Source organism: Olea europaea, chromosome 10, assembly GCF_002742605.1.
Source record: "Olea europaea var. sylvestris chromosome 10, O_europaea_v1, whole genome shotgun sequence".
Lineage (NCBI taxonomy): Eukaryota > Viridiplantae > Streptophyta > Magnoliopsida > Lamiales > Oleaceae > Olea > Olea europaea.
The window spans coordinates 19,499,470-19,514,846 of record NC_036246.1 but is presented as its reverse complement, the minus strand read 5'-3'; positions in this window follow the sequence as shown (position 1 = coordinate 19,514,846).

Sequence of the window (15,377 nt, the reverse complement as noted above, 5' to 3'; positions counted from 1 at the left end):
TCCCAACAGTGGTATGAGAGCCTACTTTGTGTTTGTTATGAATTGATTTGCATGATTGAGTAATCAAATGTTGATTGTACATATTTTTCTTATTTCTAGCAATTGGAAAATTTGATTTTTGAATTAATTTAAAAAAAATAATAAATTAAGATAGATTTGGAAGCAACAGCCAGCACCAACTAGGAAAGGGGGGCGATGCGGGGCGGCGACGGATTTAGCAACGCCTGCCACAGCTTCAGCAGCAACATGCGATGCCACTACAACAACAGCGGCATCACTATTGTTGATGTGGCAGGAGCTGCCCGGTGTGACAGCTCCTGACGTAGGTTGTCTATGCGGCGCCGGAGTCGCCAAGATAAGTGAAGGAAAAAAAGTTTTAATTTTAGGGTTTCAGTTGGTGAATGGATACGGTGATTCGACTGCAATTTAGAAAATTGTATGCCCCTTGGTGCAATTATGAAAAAGGGGTCAAGTTTGCAATTTTACAAAAAGGGCCTATCATGCAATTAAGTTAATTGAAGGACTACCTTTTTAATTTTAAACTTGGTCAAATCTGCAATTTTCAAAATTGTTTTGAATTTATATTTTGAAAGGATTTTAAAATTATATCTTTAATGGGTTTAACCTATAATTTTAGTTTTGACCCAAATTAAAAATGACTACTTTTTATTTTTTTCGTTAAAATTGAATTTTAACTTAAATATTAAACTTTGACGCTAAATTGAATTTTATTTTATTTAGGAGTTTTGTCCTAAAGTAAAATGTTAATTCAATTTACATGAGTATTAGACTCTAATTTACTATTTAATTAAAAATTGATTTTAATTAAATGATTCACCCTAATGTGTTCTTGTAGTTAGAATTGGATTCTAATTGTTCATTTAATTAAAATTTGATTTTAATTGTCTCGCCCTAAAATTTTATTTAAAATTAGAGTTAGACTCTAATTTGGTGTTTAATTAAAATTTAATTTTCATTTAACAGATTCGCACTAAAATCTTGGAATTAGAGTTAGACTCTAATTTTATCATTTAATTAAAATTTGATTTTGATTAAATTCAACCGCCTTGACTTTTGAAATTGGAGTTGGACTCTAATTTGATATTTAATTAAAATTTGATTTTAATTAAATAGTCTCGCCCTATAATTGTGGAATTAGAGTTGGACTCTAATTTGGTATTTAATTAAAATTTGATTTTAATTAAATATGCCTGCTAATTAAATTAATTGATTAATATGATTAATTAATTATTTAATTGTTCCGATCCATTTGTCTAAAACAATTTAGACGATCTTAATTGCTAGAAACATGAACGTGTTTGCATATAATATTAGATATTATATAGGAATACATTTATGGGATGAATGTATTATTAGTGGATGATCATGGACTTGGGATGTATTGAATGGTTGATTTTATTATTGTCGTTTTGTGGGCCAACGAGCTCTTAATTATTTTGGACTTTATCTTTTGTTGAATACACTCAAGGAGATAAATTTTAGAGCCATGCTAAGCTAACACATAAGATATGTGAAGACAATGAGTTGTCAGCTTAATAATCTGGGAATTGTATGGAGATACAATTGATAATAGTATCTATCCAAATGTTTCATTAAGACTTGTTGAGTACAATCAAAATCTTAATATAACAAACGGGTTATTAAACCCATTGGGAGTCAAGTATGGACTCCATAAATTTATATGAGAGAGTTATAAATTTGAGTTAAACAGTGGGAGCATAATTAATTTAATAAAAGTCCATGTTAAATTAATTGATACATTTTATATATTATTTCTTTTCTTTTCGTCATTTATATTTATTGAATCGTGAGTAACCATATGTATTTGGGTGGTATACTGGATGCTAATAGCCAAACCAAATTAAATCTTCCTGACTGGCACCGCAATTTGAAAATTGTTCTCAAGCATGAAAAAAGTTGGTTGTGCTTGAATAGTCCTTTTTAGAGACACATGCTGATGACTCGTTATGGAAAAGGTGGCTGCTATAATAAACACAGTGAATGCAATAGTGCTACAACATATGTGATACTTACAGCTATGTCACCTGAGTTATAAAAGCAACATGAGAGTATAGATGTTAACACATGATTCTTCATTGCAAAGAGTTGTATGATAATAATCATGTGTGGAAGCATATGAGACTTCCAAGAAACTATATCAATGCAAAATGACAGAGTAATCTTCAGTCGATGCTCAGACACTGAAGATGATTAATATTGAGAAATGTCTCAATTGAGTTCAATCATAAATCATGAACTAAGGAGTGACTTGGTTCTGCAATCTCTGTCAGAGAAAGCTATTCACAACTAATTATGAATTTAACGTGAATAAGTTCGAATGCACACTCATTAAGTTGTTTAATATGCTTAAGACTGTTAAGCCCAATATCAAAGTTAGTAGTGGGCAAGCCATTAATTCCTCTAAGGATATTAAGAGGAAGTATAAAGGGGCTTTGGAAAAGCATCTAATAGGGTTAAGACCTTCAAAGCGAAGGACAATACCAGATCTAATGACCCTTACTTTCATTATAGAATAAAAGGTCATTGGAAGAAATATTGCAAGGCTTACGTCTACTTCATGAGTTTCTTAGGTATTTGATACCAGATATGGATTTTATATTTATACAAATATGGAGAAACTAAATAGAAGTAGACCACTGTAAGAGGGAGAAGTTAACCTACAAAGGTTGCTGCATTGCCTGTAGGAGCATACTTCTTATCGTTGGCCTTTGACTTAGTATTGGAATTAGAGAAATGATGCTTTGTATCCACTATAACTAAAACATTAAAATGAATTTCATGTTTAGACATGAACTATTTTAATCTTAAGGACAATTGTTGTTCCTGCTTATCTTGATTAAGATTTTAATGGTTATGGCAAGCTACAAAAATAACATTTATATTCTAAATACTAGGCATTATGTAATGAGTATAGAAGTTAAAAGACATAAAAGTAATAATCTGAATAATACCTAAATCTGGCATTGCAGATTTGGTCATGTAAATGAAATGCAATTCCAAAATTACATAGAGACATATACGTGGAGTCAATTGATTTTGAATCATTTGACAAGTACAATTCATACCTGCATGACACAATGACCAAATCTTCTTTTACTTGAAAAGGAGAAAGGTCTGCATAATTACTGGTCTAATGCATACTAATTCATATGGACTCATGTCAATTAATGTCAGATGGGGTTTCTCTTATTTCATCAATGATCATGTATACTTAATGAAATTCAAGCATGAAACTCTTGAAATGTTCAAGGGATTCAAACTAGAAGTAGAGAAACAAATGGGTAAAGATATCCTCATATCAAGATTCAATCAAGCTGGAATATTTTAAAGATGAAATTTTAGATTATCTAAAAGAGAATGAAATTCTCTAGCAGTGGATTCCTCAACATACGCTGCAACATAATGGTGTATCTGAAAAGAAGAATCGTAAACTATTAGATATAATGCGATTAATAACAAGCCATGCAAACCTCCTAAAATCATTTTGGGATCATGCATTGATTGCAGTGTGCTACACATTAAATCATGTCCCATCTAAATTGGTTAACAGAACTCCATATGAGCTATGGAAAGGTAATAGTCCTAATTTATATCATATGAAAGTTTGGGACTGTGACGCTTATTTGAAGCGCATTAAATCGGATAAGTTTGAAACTAAATCCGATAAATACATATTTGTGGGATATCCAAAACAAAGATTTGGATATAAATTCTATTAACCCCTTGAGAAGAAAATTTTCGTCTCACAACTTATCGTCCTCTTAGAGAAAATGTTTACTCTATGAGAGTACGGTGAGAGCAAAATAGAACTTGAAAGAGCTCAAGAGTCCACAGATATAGTTAACCAAGTAGATGAATCTGAGTTTGATCCAATATCTGATGTGGAATATACTCTTGATCAGGAAGTAAAGACTCCTAAGGACATGTCAGCCCTGTGTGAATCTAGTAGGATCATTCGACCTTCAAGAATGTGCGAATCCATAATTACTAATCAGGCATTGCTGATCCGGGATGATGAACCTACTAATTGCACAAAAACAAAGTCAAGTGTTAACTTAAAAGAGATAGCAAAATGCCATGAAACACGAAATGAACTTGACGTGTGTGAACAAGGCTTGGACTTTGGTTGACCCTCCTAACGAGATAAAACCCATAGGTTGTAAATGGTTTATAAAGAAAAGGTCGACGTGGATGGAAATATTTGTACATACAAAGCAAGGCTAGTAGCAAAAGGTTAAGTGTTGACCTTGACAAAACCTTTCACCTGTAGCCATGCTGAAGTTCATTCGAATTTTGATTGCAATAGTTGCATACCGTGACTATGGGTTAAAACAAGTCTCTTAATGCTAAAATCTTCGATTTGATGGAAAAATCAAAATGTTTGATTTTATCAAATATGAAAACAAATTTTGTGTTTACAAGAAGATAGTGGGAGCATTGTCGAATTCCTAATATTATAGGAAACAACATCTATATATTTCAATCGTTGAAATAAAGGTTATTAAATGATTTATTCATGAACGATATGGGAGAAGCAACTTGATCTATAGAGATAGATCTAGAAGATTGCTTAACTTATTCCAATCTACATAAATGAAATTTTGAGAAGATTTTATATGGAGAAACTGATTTACTCTTAAGCGATGTGTTGGAAAGGTTCCAAACGTGAAACAACCTTTGGTTCAATAGTAGAACCTAATACATGATTGCTTCAGAAGCAACAAGAAGTTGCAATATGGATCAAGATGTTCATTAATGAATGTGGAGTAGTTCCTAACATTGTTGATCACATGTCATTGTATTGAGAAACAATGAAGCCATCGCACAAGCGAAGAAACTAAGGTCTTATAACGATCCAAACATGTATCAATGCAGTATAATCTCATCAGATAGATAATATATAGAATGACATAAAGAGAATGACGACTTTCCATAATTAATAATATTGCAGATCCATTAACAAAGAGTTGTCGCAGTATAAACATGATCGTCATGTAGAATCTTATGATATTAGATATATAAGTGATTGGATCTAGTGCAAGTGGGGGGTTTGTAAGTGTTATGCCCTAGTAGGGGTGGCAAATGGGCCTATCGGCTCGTCAGCTCGCCCGTTCGGCTCACGAAAATGAAACTCGTGGGCAGCTCGGGCTCGTAAAAACACGAGCCCGCTCGGCTCGCACAAAAAATGAACTGCTCACCGCGAGCCGCTCGTTTGGAAATGTGACCGTTTCGGTCACTTTTTTGAACGGTCACTGACTTTTTTTCAGTGACCTTTTCAGTCCCTCGTTTAATTTTTTTCTGTTTTTGGCCGTTAACGGTCACTGAATTTTTTCAGTGACCGTTTTGGTCCTTAAATATTTTTTTTTCCTTTTTTTCTATAAATAGTGGCATTTAGTCACAATTTTTTTTTTACAATTCTCTCAAGTTTCTTGTATTGTGTTGACAACTTTCAATTTTTATATACAATTTATACAATATCCAATTCTCATTTCTCAATTCTCCCTATATTTATTGAAATTTCATCCAATTTTCATTTCTCACTACATTTATACAATTATTCTTCTACTAGTTATTACTTATTACAACTAAACAAATGGATCCACGCTCATTTGTCGAAAACTTGTTCGGTGTGGGAGGAAACGAATCGCCTATGACACTGCAAAGTCAATTTCAAAATCAATTTGAAGGTTTAAATGACGTACCCCTACCTGAAAATATTCCAGATTTGGATCTTCATCATCATGTAAGCGGCAATCCAAATTATCCAATTAATTTGGATGATGTTGACGTTCTCGACAACCAACACTACGTCTCGTATGTGAAAGAATATCTGCAGTCAAGGTACGTTGGGGTAAGTCGAAACACTCTTCGTTCTGATACAATACAGTATTTTACTTCAGCAAAACAACAATTAATTATGGATTTGCAAAAATATGGGGGTGTCATATCTTTAACTTCAGATATATGGGAAGGGATTAATAAATGAGCATATATAGCTGCAACTGCACATTATATAGACCCACTTTGGTGCATGCATAAAAAAATTATTGCTTTTAGACTTATTGAGTTTCCTCACAACGCTAATAATATATTTAATGCTATTATTAGTATTGTTAGAGAATATCATTGCAAAGGTAAAATTCATTCATTTACTTTCGATAATGCTAGTGTTAATAAAGTAGTTGTTGAAAAATTGCATAGGGCACTACAACCTGATTTTGGTGGGTATTTGTTTCATATTTATTGTCTATGTCATATTTTGAATTTAATTGTCCAAGATGGTTTAAAATATATAAAAGATGAACTTCAAAATATTAGGAACGCACTAATATATATCACAATCTCTCCAAATAGAAAACAAGCATTTGAGGATTATTGTGCCGAAATAGGAGTGCAAAATGCTAAAACATTTGTTAGCGATGTAGGTCATAGGTGGAACTCTACTTACTTGTTATTAAAGTAATGTGAAAGTTTTGAACATTTAATAACTGACTTTTATAACAATAGATATGTTAGAAGTGATAGCGAGGGTATGTTGACTGAACGTGATTGGTATTTAGCTTTGAACATTAAAATTTTTTTGACATCTTTTTATGAAACCACTAAAATTTTATCGGGCGTTTACTATCCCACCAACTGTATGGTGCTTGAACGTCTTTATATAATTGCAATAACATTTCATAAATACAGAAATGACGCTGATTTTAGTGAAATTATAATTGCTATGGAATTAAAATTTAGAAAATATTGGGAAGATTTGCCTATGTTATTTCCTTTAGCAGGCGTGATGGACCCTTGATATAATTTATCGGGAACTAAATATATAATTGATCAAATTTCAAATGCCTTAACATTTGATACACCTATTACATATAGAAATTTAGAGCAAACATTATGTGAAATGTATGAATTATATGCGAACCGAATGGGTACCAATATTAGTCGGGTACCATCTGCACCTACTCCTTCCACTGAAATTGAAGAAGAAGATGAGAAAATATTTAATTTATTTCAAGGCATTAATTCGTAGAGATTTGATTCATCTGCAATGTGTTCATCTACTACCACTGCCACGTCATCACCATCTGTATCTCATTCTCATCATACGTCTACGGGCTCAAGCCATAATGTATTGCCTGCTGAATTAATTGATTATTTCAACCAGAATATGCCAACAGATAAAACAATTAAAAAAAGTTTAGATGAAGTAATTGAATTCTAGCGAAGGTATGAACGACATTGGTTAATTATATCCGTGATTGCAAAAGATTTGCTGACACCTCCGGTTAGCACTGTTGCTTCGGAGTCTGCTTTTAGTGCAGGTAAAAGAGTTTTGAGTGAGGTCAGGAGCCAACTGAAAGAAGATATTTTAGAAGCGTTAATGTGCGTTAAGGATTGACAGGACGCTCATTTTCGACTACAAGATAAATATGCCAAAATTGCATGTCATCAAGTAAGTGATATTTGATTTAATTATATTGATGAAACTTTTATTTTCTTATTATTACTTTTAATTTTCTTTAAAAAATTGTGCACGCTACAAAAAATTGTTCGTGTACAATTTTTAACTCCATCTACTAAAAATTTAAGTAGTCGGTCCCAAACTCGGATAAAGGAGGAGGGTTTATATTTTATCTATTTTAAAAATAAAAATAAAAAAATAAAGCTTTCATATTTATTTTTTCTATCTCTTTTAGTTAAAAAAAATTACTTTTTTAATTTTTCAAATTACCTATTTGTTCTCCCAAAAAAAAAAAAAAAAGATGTCTACTCGCGATCCAGGCTCGGCCCACGAGCCCCGAGCTCGCCCTTTTTTCATAATGAGCACGAGCTCGGCTCGGCCCATTGACATCCCTATGCCCTAGGTCCAATTGACTTTGAATATAAACACCTTTTAATAAATAGTTGATGTAATTTATGACAGATCTATTATTTAATTAATTAATATTCAATTGAATTAAATAATGGAATCCGTAGATTCAAATATTATTAATTTGTTAATCACAGTGAGTGGTGATTGTGAGATACAAATTATATAATATTGAATCTTACATCATTCGTGGTCAAAAGTAACGACAAGATACGAATATCCTTATTGCGGATAGACTATCACGTGTGACATTTTCTTACTTGTGAAGTAAGTAACCGATCTCACAAACTAAAGTGTAGTGACACTTGAATGAATACGTGGCGTCGAGAGATTTCACATGGATATCTATCTGAGTGTCAGTGGTTAATATCTAATGTTCGGTAGTGGAATTGGTCCTTTGAGTTGAGGTCGTCATAGTGCCTTATATGAGGATATCATGCTTTGACGGTATTGGATGTTGCTCTGCCAATGGCCACTAATACGACATAGTTCGGGTATGTTAAGAATCATATGAAGGTTGTGAATGACCAATGGAGAATTCGCAACTCTTAGATAGTAAGAGATTATGATCTGCATTTCATTCAATTAAATCAATAGCGAAATCATTGGCCAAGGTGTACTCAAAAGTCGAAAAAGAGCTTTTGACTTATATTGACTTATAGCAGTACGAAAGATATGATGGATAATCGAGATTGACACACTTCCATATCTAGTAATTGATCGGATCATATTGACGAAGGGATTATAGTTTCATGGTAAATGAACGAGTTTGATTTTGTCATACTACGGGACATTTCCCGTCACATATATTTTTCCTGACACATTGCTAGATGTCAATTTGGGACGGCGAGTGTGAATTGGTGATAAATTAAAAGGGTATTTTCATTTATCAATTTTGATTAGATCAAAATAATAGTTTATGTTGTTGGCATCATGATCGGGAACCTGATGGGTCGCAGACAAAAGGAAAACTGGAATATTGTGATTTGTCAATTAATAATTTAACAAGCGTTGGATAAATTTAATTGAGTTGCTTATTTATAGGCCCGAATTTAATTAAATGGGTTAATTAAATATTGGACCGGGTCAGGCCAAGGCCGTTTGAGCTTATATAAATATGACTAGGTTTTTCAAATTCTGTAAAGAATTTTATTATTCTTGCTAGCACAAGAGGAGAAAATCATAATCCTAAAATCTTGTTCTCTGTATGGATCATCATTGGAGATTAGACAATTGGACAGCTGTGGATAGTGAATCAAGATTGTTGGAATGAAAGAATAGCAAAGGAGTTTACAGATCTCGTAAAAGGTACATTTTCTATTATAGTTTCTATCTAAATACAAAGAGATCTTTGGTGAGAATTGAAAATTGCTTTATTTTCCACTATGCACGATAAGTAGATTCCTAACAGGTATTCGTGTGGAAGTATTGGTGTAACACATGGCACCTACATGACTAGAGGTGTGATATATAGTTGGACATATCTATCGCTATGCGACATGGGTGTATGGAGAAGTCACGGACTATCACGAAGGGACACAATTTGGATCGCATGATCTAAAGTGGCGTGATCTAGGCTTAGATTAATCCGGCTAAATGGTGCACCCATTCACTTGAACCACTTGAAAATCTAAAAATAGGGACCACTAATTCCATATTTTCGACACTGAATCAATTGATTTTTAATTCTCCTCTCTTTTAAATCTTTTCCCTTTATTTTGTTAAAATAAAATTCTGTCCATTAGTTTTCCTTCGAGCAAATTCAGATCAAGAACACTATCAACATTTTGGTTCGACCGTCAAGGTCGATATAGTGCAATACTTATTTTGGAAGAAGTATTGCATCTTAGGGGGCAGTCATCTGATAATCCTGTTGGCACTTATACAGGAGACGTAATATGTCTTAAGGATATTTTCTATGGTATACGTTGCTCCATTTTCATTTCTACCTTTTCTTCTGACAAATCATTAATGTTGACAAAAGTGTTTTTACAAAATCCTTTTGGTAGAACACACTGCAAAAGATTTTCAATCTTTAATTCGATCATTCATTCGAATTCTATGTGCTTCCCAGTTGATTGCAGTGGTTTCAAATTCAGACTGGTCGTTTGAGTATAGGGAATTATAAGGGTCTGCTTAGGAATTTTTTCACTCTTTTTTCATCTTTTTCTGGTACTATTGTTTATGAGATGTTGAAAAGATCAGTGTTTGTTAGTTTTCTTGGACATCAATTTTGAATAGGTTTAAAATTATCCAAAAGTGATGTAATGTAATTTTGATCGTTTTTTCAACCCACCAAATTGGTGGGTTCGATCGTTTCTCAAGTTCCGTTCCAATTTTATTCTCTATAAAATAATTATTTTCAACCTACACATGTTCAATAAAAAAAAAAAAAAAAAACTTGTGTAAAATTTTTTTATGGGTAATATTTCTCTTTTTAAATTAAAAATTAACTTATATGTAAAAAGTTACTTAAAAGTAAAATTACACTTATGGGTAAAAAAAAATTCATATAAGAAATTATAAATTGAAAATTTCACAGAGTCGTAAACTTTCAAAACAGCTGAATAATAAACTTTTAAGTATGTGAAGTTTTTTAAAATTGCTATTAAAAGTCACCCAAAATCAATCCCTCATAAATGTCAAAAATCGATATTTTAAAAAATGCTTGTCCCAGAATTCCTAAATAGGCCCTAAGAGTTTCTCAATCAATTTTGATTGGGATGATATTTTCGTTATAATGTTTCTCGATTATTAGAAATGGACTATGCTTGCTGTACACTCTTATGTACAACAAGTTGTACACCCCCTTCATATGAGGGGGCTCTACGATTAACATGGGAACCCCTCATGTGAGAGAGGTGTAAGCTTGTACAATAAAAATTGCGGTACAAGCAGATTTATCCTACCATAAATAACGACAATACGTGATGTCAGTGTCATTCCTTCTTATATTTTCAACAAAAAGTCATATACATACTGTCTTTATATCATAATTTCAACATGAACTTAATGGTTATTTTTTCTACTAGTATTTTTCACCCTCAACAGTAACATTTTGTAACATTCACTTGAATATTAAATTTTTATATATCCTAATAAATTGGTAGTGATTTTTAGCGAATCGGTTACCGCTTTGATGGTATTTTTTCTATTTTAGTAAATCGGCAATGATTTTCACCGTTCCAAACTATTTTGATGGTGCATGTAACTCTAGAATATCTAGGTTAATTATTTTATAGCTAAGTACGAATGATTACTAGGAGGTGAAACTAAAACTTGTCTCGAGCAATGAGTTGATTCCACAATGAATGGCACACGAATTATTTAATTATTGATTAATTTAAATATCCTTTGTAAACAATACTCCCAACATTTGGAATTTCAAAGCTAAAAGTGAAAAATAATACGATAAATATATGCATTGATAATATACCTACCTGCAGCAATTAAGCACGGGAGCACAAACAAGCATGCATGCTTATGAATTTTATGTTAATTACTTTTTATCCTCATTATGTTAATCATTGTTAAATAATCCAGGTCTGCTTTCCAAGGAAAAAAAGAAAACTCAAGATCCGTTTGGTACCCATTTTTTTTCAAAATACATTTTTCTCTCTTTCTTTTCAACCACACATTCTTCATTAAAATAAAATTACACGTAAATTAAAAACTTTTTCTTATTTTTCAACCACACATTTCCCATCAATTTATTATTCCAAAATACATTTTTATATAAAAATGACTACCGAACACCCTCTGAATTTGCTGGCATACTTTACCATGTGTTTTTGTCCATATATTGTACATAATAAGTGCATAATTAAAATATTTCATGCATGCGTGTCCAACTAGTTGTGTACAATGGATAGGGTCCAATTGCTTAACTTGCATACCATCGAGCTCGATTTGATTCACCATGCGAGTTAGCTCGCACTTGTGGGGGCGAATTGAGTGCTTATCGACTCACTTTACTGAAGTGTGGCTCGTCTCGTGAGCCAACGAGTAGCTCACAGGAATATTTTGCTGTTCAGGCCCACAGCTCGATCGAATGCGTTATCAACTTGACTTGTCCCCACTTTCCACCCCATGTCCAAAAAGTTCAAAGTGCATAAAATCGAGTACATTTTTGGTTGTTATAGCGTGCATTGATAGAAGACTAATTAATCAAACTTTATTTGGATATCGTTAACATTTGTATGAATATCTTCCATCACTTGCTTAACACGTTGCTTTGATAAACGATTCTTTTGTGACAAAGTTAACTAATTGTAACTTATCAAAGTTCCATCTTTACCATATTAAAAAACAACATATGTGGAATTCAATATCCCTATAGACATCAAAAGCAATAAAAGTTGATATGGTTTAATAACTCAATTAACTCCAAAATTTTAGAACGTAATTTCCTTAAAAGATGAAAAATCGAAACCCAATTGATCCTAAAACAACTTTTCCATTTATTTGTACATTTAAAAATTAAAATGTAAGAGACATTTTGTAACTTTTATTAGACATGGCTTACGTCATGGTGAAGCATGCCGTGTGGGTTTATCGAGATTCCTCTAAAATAAATGAATGTTCTTTTGATTTCTATATTAAACTCAAATAAACAAAAGTTGTACCCATCACCCATATCAAGGTTTTGAACACACGGTGTAGAATCGAAAACCATGCGTGTCTTCAAATTTATTATAAATTAATTCTCTTTTACATGTTGAGAAGTTCAAACTTTCATCAATATCGTCGAAAAGTAAAAAGTGAATGACATAAAATGCCATTAAAAACATGATTATCGAGTTATAGAAGATTCTCACAATTGAAATGTTAAATCATATTAAAATAAAATTCCCTAAGAATTTTAATAATCTTCGATAACAATGGTAACAATTGTATGGTTATATACTGGAATACATTTTAATCTCACTATAAACTTGTATCTTATTATAGGTAGGTTTCACTTGTGAGAGAAGAAGTAGAAAATGACGACTAGTATAGTAAAATAACGGTAAAAAAATTAATTTTTTGGAATAAAAAATTGCCACCAAACGGGGCTATATCTATATGTTCTATGATTTATTAAGAAAATAAATTTAAACGCCTCATCTCAATCAAATCTGATTTACGAGATCATCTTGGCAACAATTCTAAAAAATATATTTTCTATATATTTAAGATGGATTATAGATATTTTTGGTCTCTAATTTCAGATCGATGAAAACATGGCCAAATCTACATTAGATCGATTCTCATTTTTTTCCCCTTCTTGTTAACAAGTCTTTTTAGGTAGAAAATTATTCGGCAGCTTCCATCCAACTTCAACATCGGCCATGGTTTATGTAAGGAAATGTACAAGTATAATAATGGAGAAAAGATTATTTATTTCCTTTCAATTTTTCCATTGAAACACCAATTTAAGAGCATAACTCAGCCCATGTTTGTTGATCATTATTGAGAAAAAAAAAATGATGTTTTGTATAGTAATTTTTTGGAAAATGTGTGGCTTAAGAGTATGAAAAATTTTGAATTTACGTATATGTGGTTGAAAATAAGTATGAAAATTAGATAGTTTTGTTTTGAAGTGAAACAAACTTGAGCTCAGTCAGTGCTAGAAAATGTTAAAATTTAATTAGTCAATAAAAATAATTAGTAATATATTTGACAGAAATTGATGTCCGAATCGAGTCTAACAACTATGAGTATAATAGAGATGACAAAATGCTCTCGCATCATCTCATCCCACATTGTGGACTTGAACAGAATGAGGATTTTTTGATTAGTCAAATTTTTTTCATCTTGATTAGTCAAAATTTATTCATCTATATGTCGAATTCATGTCTCCAAGCACTACAAATGAAGAGTACCATGAGTATTACTCTCCGACAACCTCATTTTATGGTGTAGCCGGGTTTAGCCCTTCACTTATGGAATATATGGATTTTTCCTCATATACAGAAGTTGAGTTAACAGAATTCGACCAGATAAGTCACAAAGGTGGGCCTTACCTGAATAAAAATTAATCCATTCACCCCCACTGTTTATGACCTATAAAGCTCTGTGAATACAGTCATGTACACCAATCATCACTCGAAATATATTAGTCCCCGTTTGACCCCCATTACCTGAAAATGAAAATGCAAGAACAGTATTTTTTAAAAAAATGAGTGATTGAAAAAGAAGGAAAAGTTTTCTATTTACGTGTAATATAATTTTATGAAAGATTGTGTAATTAAAAATAGAAGAGAGAAAAATATAATGTAACGTAATTGAATTTAATGGGGATCAAACGGGGCTAAGCAACTCTTATTTCAAACTTCAATACATGGAAACTGCCAAAAAAAAATGTAATAATAATAAAAAGTTTCATTCATCCTTCTGGTGTTGTTTTGCAGAGAAAATATAAAAAGGGTTCAGTGTTTTGTCCGTTTGACAGCATATGAATAGAGCTGACAATTCTCTGCTGCGTTTGTCGGGAACTCGGGTCTGAGTTAGTCAAGGCTTTAACGCGGCACAGCACGCGGAGGTGACTCAGTACTTCTCACACGAAACCCCCATCTCCCACCACCGCTACCATCCCTGTCACCTTGCCCTTTTTGCCTGCTTTTTAGCATGACATCCTTTTAGCCCTTGTTCAGGGGTCATTATTGAGGATGGGAAAATTTCATATTTTGAATATTAATTTTTTTAAGATGAGTAATTAGAAAGTTAGAAAAAATATTGAGTTTACGTGTAAAATATTTTATTTAACATAAATTATAGAACTAAAGTTTATAACAAATGAAACTTCTAAGCATCCTTTTTAGGTTGATTTTACGTGACATCACCATACTTTTACTTTATGCAACATCAGACGAAATAACAATATTCGCTGAGAGGTCGTTAAAATCAACATCTACATATATGACAATTGACGTTGACTTAGTCAACTGTAGCGGAGGTCTTCCAAGTGCAAATAGCCAAATAGGTCGCTAAACTTTAATTTGTAGTTGTTGAATTACTTATCTTCCATTTAACAATAGTGAAAATACTTTTTTTGGGATACAATTAGACGATTTAGCATATTTGATAATGTGTCAATTAAAACTAACAAATTTATTACGTCTTCATCTCCATCATCAAATTTTGACGTCAATCTCAGACATCAATTTTGAACGATTTCACGATCTATCAAATAAATAAAAACCTAAGAATTCATTCAATTGTCGAAGGGAAAATGGGAAAAATCTAGTATTTTCTTTTATATCTTTGTTCGAACCCCATTGTCAAAAACAACTTCTTCTTTTTTTAATTAATTTTTAAGCACTCATTTTATCAATAAAATAATTTATACTTAAATTTAAAATTTGTTCCTAATTTATAATCGCATATTCTCGAAAAAAATACTATTAAAAACAAGGGCTAAAATTAGCGCTATGGGATAATCTAAAGTCCATCTAGAGATGAGTCTTGACATAAAGTCATAAAT